Source organism: Delphinus delphis, chromosome 3 (assembly GCF_949987515.2).
Source record: "Delphinus delphis chromosome 3, mDelDel1.2, whole genome shotgun sequence".
In the NCBI taxonomy this organism is placed as follows: Eukaryota; Metazoa; Chordata; class Mammalia; order Artiodactyla; family Delphinidae; genus Delphinus; species Delphinus delphis.
In genome coordinates, this window is record NC_082685.1 from 5,548,497 (window position 1) to 5,554,496 (window position 6,000).

The window sequence follows — 6,000 nt, forward strand, 5'->3', positions numbered from 1 at the left end:
ACCCTTAACGTAGTTACATCTGCAAAGGCACTTTTTCCAAATAAGGTCATAGTCACAGGTTCCGGGAAGTAGGGTGTGAGAGTGTTTTGTGGGGGGGAGGCCCCAGGCAAGCCACTCCGGTCTCCTCCCCCACCACAGCCCCAGGGACCCCTGCTGTAGCTCTCTGGTCCCATGACCATCCCCCTACTTGATCGTGAGCCCCGTGAGCATAAGGACACAGTCTCGGTGCCATCAGCACCCCCCATGGGCCTGACAGGCAGATGGATCCTGAGGAACATGGTTGGTGACCTACAAGGGCTGGTGGGAGAGGGTATAAAAGAATTAGGGGGAAGGGGAAACAGTAGCTGGAGTGAAGTGGGGTGACTCGCTCTGAGTACACCTTTTTGAAATAGCTCTGACTCTTACAATCACGGTCCTGTCTCACATACCCCAAACAATAACTAACTGACGTCAACCAGAATGTGGTGGGAACCCCAAAAATGGAAAACAGTAACACATGAACCCAACTGTACTCTAAATGAAGGGGGAGGGAGAGAGAAAGGAGCTGATCAAAGTAACTTGGAAAACAGTGTTTTGACTGGATACTGTTAGGCTAGAAACAAAGATACCTATACACCAATGCTGTATTCCAGTAGAAACTGGTTCTCCCAGGTAAGCTATGCTGTAGCTCATTTATCTGAATCCCGGGGTTGAACAAATGAGTAAATAAATTGTAGGTGATGAGAGCCAGGTTCCTCTCAGAGAAAGCAATTACAAGGAAGTCAAGAGGATGGGAAGCTAGAACAAACCTTGTGCTAGCTGGAATCAGAAGTTCCAGTATTAATTCATGGTCCTCAATATAGAGAGAAAGATTAGATAGATAGATAGATAGGTAGGTAGGTAGATAGAGTCAGATAGTACAGTTAGACACAGAAGTAAATAGTAAATATAGGTGTGTGTGTATGCTTGGATACTCTGATGCCCCGATAGCAACGAGCACACCTGGCACCTGGACTTTGGTTTCTAAGTACCATTCTCTAAAAAACGGAACCAGAACTCCTTGGAGAAGCCATTAACTTTATGCCTGGGGCAGGCAAAACACAAGTCTGGTGCATCTTGAGTTGCCAGAAAGGAAGGAAATACTAAAAAATTTTATAAATATATATATGGGACACAGAACTCAAACCAAAGCCACTCCCAATAACCAACACTAGAAGAATTTGAACAATAAAATAAATGATAGTATTGGATTATAACCTAATAGAATAGAATAAATAACTGAATTAATACATACATGGACTGGCGGAGAAGGGACAGCTCTTCCTTACAGATGAATTCTGATCAGTTAACGTAGGGGTGAAAGTTTACGTTCAAACCGTTCACATTCAGTCACTCAGCAAATGCTGGCGGAGGGCCTTTGCTGTCCTGGCTCTGTTCTGGGAGCTTGGGCTATACGGGGGAAGAAGATAGGCAAAAAAAAAATCCTGTCCATGGGAGCTCACTGCCTCTCAGGAGAGGCAGATAGTGTGAATAACCAAACTATGGAACAGGTTAGAAGACTATAAATGCTACATGAAGAAAAGAAAGTAAGAGAGATGAGGGTGGAGAGTCGGGTTACTATTTTATATAGAATGTTCAGAGTCTCACTGAGAAGGTGACATTTGAGCAAAGACCTGAAGGAAGTGAGGGAGTGAGTCAGGTGTACATCTAGGGGAAGAGAGCTCCCGTGCAGGGCATAGCCTGTGCAAAGGCCCTGGGGCAGGACCGTAACTGGTTCATCGGAGGGACAGTGAGGAGGCCCGTGTTTCTGGAGCAGAGTGAGCGAGGGGGAGAGAGGGAGGAGGAGAGGGCAGGGAGGGGACGGGGCAGGTCGTGCAGGGCCTTGTGGGCCATGGGGAGGACTCGGGCTTTTACCCCCAGGAAGGTGGGAGTCCTGGAGGGCTGGGGCAAAGGAGGGGCAGGACCTTATTCAGGTGCCCACAGGCTCCCTCTGGTGGCTGCGGCGGGGAGGACAGACTGTAGGTGGCCAGGGCAGGAGCCTGGAACCAGGGTGGAGGCAAGTGAGTTGGTCCAGATAGGTAATGATGGGGGCTGGATCAGGTGGAATCAGAATGACCATTCTTTGGGTTTAACAGCGTGGGGGTCCCTGCTGACCCTGAAAAGGGGCAGTTAGGGTAGAGCAGGGGCATGAATGACTGGTTGGAGAAAGGTCCACATTTTTACACAAAGAATTGCCCTGTTCTTTGGTAAAAAGTAATATTCCATAGTGCAGATGGACTGTTAATTTGTTTAATCAATACCCTATTGATGGACTCGGAGGTTATTTCCAATTCTTCCCAATTATGAGCTATGCTATAGCAAAGCAGTTTTGTTATTACTCACGTGTGCATGTTTCTCTAGAATAAATATCTAAAGACGGGGGTGGGGAGGGGAGGACTGATGTGTGGAAGCTTCTGTCGTTTTACTTTTAATTCCTGCAGCCAGGTGACCCCCCCAAATACCTTGTGCACCCCGACGTGCATTGGAGGAGGATGCCTCCTCCCCGTACCTTCCAGGATGAAAGCTCTCACCTAGCCTGTGATCCCCATCTATCGGATCGGTAAAAAGCTATATCTGATCATGGCCTTAACATTTATTCCTTTTATAATGAGTCAGGTTGAGCATCCTTTCAGATGATTAAAAGCCTTTTGTCAGAACTGTCTTGAAACACAGTATTTTAAAATTCCCCGATGACCATTTCCTGCCAGCGAGAGGGCTGATTTGATGTTCAATCTTTCACCGTGCTGTATCCATCCAGCCCCGCGTCACTGGCTGAGCTGTGGGTCAGGGGCCACACCCAGGCTTACCCTTCTCTTATTTGATTCTGTGAAATTAGAAAAACCAAGCCCATAATTACTGAGTAGTGAGACTGTCAGCAAACGGCTGGTGGCTGGACATCAACTCAAACTAGGACGGGGAAAATGCAGGCATGTCTTGCCAAAGACCCCTGTCTATCACTGCAGGCTGGAAAAAACTGGTCCTTGCCATTTGGGGAAGGACCACACACTCCACACCCCAAGTTTGGATGCGTTAACGCTGCAAAGAATCCCACATTTGTGTCTGCTGAAGTGTTTAGATGTGGCTTTAAAATATACCCCCATGATGAATCATCCATCTTCTTCTCCAGCAGGAAAAGAAAATCATCACCGAAGGCTCAGACCTCTGGTGACGGAGCTCCGTTTTCTTAAGAAACCCCAATTTGTTCTCAGAGTTAGGAATGGCAGCCCCAAAGGGATTGCCCCGGGCTTCCCGAGTGGCTGAACACCTCCCGGTCACACTCCTGGTGAGCAGCCGTCTGAAATAACAGCCGCAGACATGGGCAGCATGATCAGTGTTGCAGAGAAATATCTCAATACGCATGTTTCAAAAATGCACGTGAGCCCTTTTTCCCAGGAATGCCTGCGTCCTTCAGTGGACAGAGTCTTGTTGCCGCTGCTCAGCTTGAAGAGGGTGATGGGACTGGTTTCATAATCATTTTCATTGCTGTGTCCCCATGAGAAGGCAAGTCACTGCTACTGGCTGTTTTTGCTGTATAAAGCTGTGTGGAATTTGTAGTTTATGAGCAACCACCTATTTATGTAGCCAGAGCTCCTCCTGGTTGTCCCCCAAGCTGGTGGCCCTTGAGTACCCACCCCACCTCGCCTTCCCCTGGCTACCCTGTGTCTCACAAAGAAATACTTAATTGTAAAGATCCTTCCTTAGAGAAAAAGTTTTTAGTGATTAAACAAGGCAGATGTTGTTGGTGGAAAAACCCAGCAGACATCCCCAGTTGCTTCTCCCTTGTCCTCCTCCTTTACATTAAAGGCTGGGAAGTCAAAGTACTTGCCTTCCCAGCCTCCCTTGCAGCTATATATGGTCATATGACATGGTTCTGGGCAATGAGACATAGGCAGGGAATTCTGGAGAAGTTTTTTACTTCCTCGTGAAAGGGACAGTCAAGGCTGGTGCTGCCCTTTTTTCCCATTCCTCTTACCTCTTCCTCCCATATGGAATGTGGGCATGATGGCCAGAGCCACAGCAGCCATTTTACAATAGAGAGGCTGAGAGATGTCCTTGACATCCTTCATTCATTCCTTCATTCTTTAGATTGGTAGTATTTGCTTATTTACAGGGTGTAAATACTGTCACCATGGCTGAATTCAAGCTAGCAACCTGATGTCACTGATTGCAGAATCATAAAAGGAAGCACAGTAGCCCACCATTATAGTGTTTCCACCAGATACAATAAATATAAAAAACCTGAAGAACACACATGATAGCAAAACACGGTAAAATAAGTAGCAAGTGATGAGTTTTGAATATTTATTGCTTTGTTTTTAATATAATTTATTTCATTGGAAGTTTATGTAATTTTATTTTTCATAATGGCTGTGTTTAACAACCAGTTCACAACAATAATTGCCTTATTTCGCTCAAGTTTGAGAGTGGGATAAAAACGTTTGGTTGAGCCCAAAGGTCACTGAGTTTTGTTTGAAAAGTATTTCGTCCGGTTCTGTTATATTTTTTTGTGGCTCAGATTGCTAGGGGCCCCACATCATCTTTCAAGAGCATTTCCTAACCGCTGACACCAGGCACAGGGCTCGAGTGACCACAGAGCTAATAAATGCCAGTCGATTGCTGTACTTTCCATTCACACTCTTTCCAGTGCTTGTGAGAATTCCTCACGCTCGCGACTTGATGAGTCCTGGCACATACAGATTCTCTGTTTCCTGTTTGGGCTGACCTGTAACTACCACTCACGCTAACAGCATCTTTTACACCTCAATGAACCACTTCCAAGCCACTGATACAATTGTTAAATTTCTTTTTTATTAAGCCATCATTTACGTACCATAAACATATCTTCACTCTCACAGTTCTATAAGTTTGGCAAATGCATTCTCATGAATAACCACCACCCAAAACATGATATAGAACATCTCCCTCCCTCCACAGTATTGCCTCATCACCCTCCAAGCTCCAAGGCAACTGTTGATCTGTTTTCTACTCCTCTAGATTAGTGTGACCTGTTCTAGAACTTTCTGTAAATGGAATCCTGCAGAATGTAGCCATGTGTGTCTGGCTTCTTTGTCTCAGCACAGTGCACTTGAGATCCACCCTCATTGCGTGTTTCAGCAGGGAGTTCCTTTTTCGTAGCTGTATAGTATTCCACGCAGGTCTGGACCACAGTTTCTTTTGTATGCTCACCAGTCAGTGGACATACGTGATTGCAAGTGAAGCCACGTGAATTCATTCATACCCACAGCCGCTTGTGGGTATTTCATGAGACTATTATCCTCAGCTTTCACTGCTTCTTACTGAACCTTCTCCAGCTGGGGTTTCCAGCATGGAGCTCTTTCAAAGAAAGTTGCAATGATTAACCTTGTGTCTAATTGCAGAGCAGAGGAGGGACAATGCACGGGCGGGCCAGGGACATTCACAGCCACCAGTGCGGCTGGAACAGGGTGAGTGATGGGAGGGCGGGAGGAGACAGAGGGAGCTTGCCCCAGGGAGGAGCTTGGTTTTGTGCATTTTGCTGGAAGAGGACTGGGATCTCTGGAAGGATTCTGAGTGGGGAAATGTTAGGATCAGCCCAGAGTGGGATTCAGGAGACCCTGTGAATCCCCTGAAGGGCCACGATAGTAAAACTAGGGGGGGCTTCCCTGGTGGCGCAGTGGTTGGGAGTCCGCCTGCCGATGCGGGCGACGTGGGTTTGTGCCCCTGTCCGGGAAGATCCCACAAGCCGCGGAGCTGCTGGGCCCGTGAGCCATGGCCGCTGAGCCTGCGCGTTCGGAGCCTGTGCTCCGCAACGGGAGAGGCCACGGCAGTGAGAGGCCCGCGTACCGCAAAAAAAAAAACAAAAAAAAACACTAGGCGCGGCTGATGGACTAGCCCTGCATCCCCCGGGAAAGGGGTGGAGAGCAGCCCTTGAACCCCTGCCTCCGCTGGATTAAACATATTGACACCAGGGTCATGACCATCTGATAACAGAATCCGTTCAGA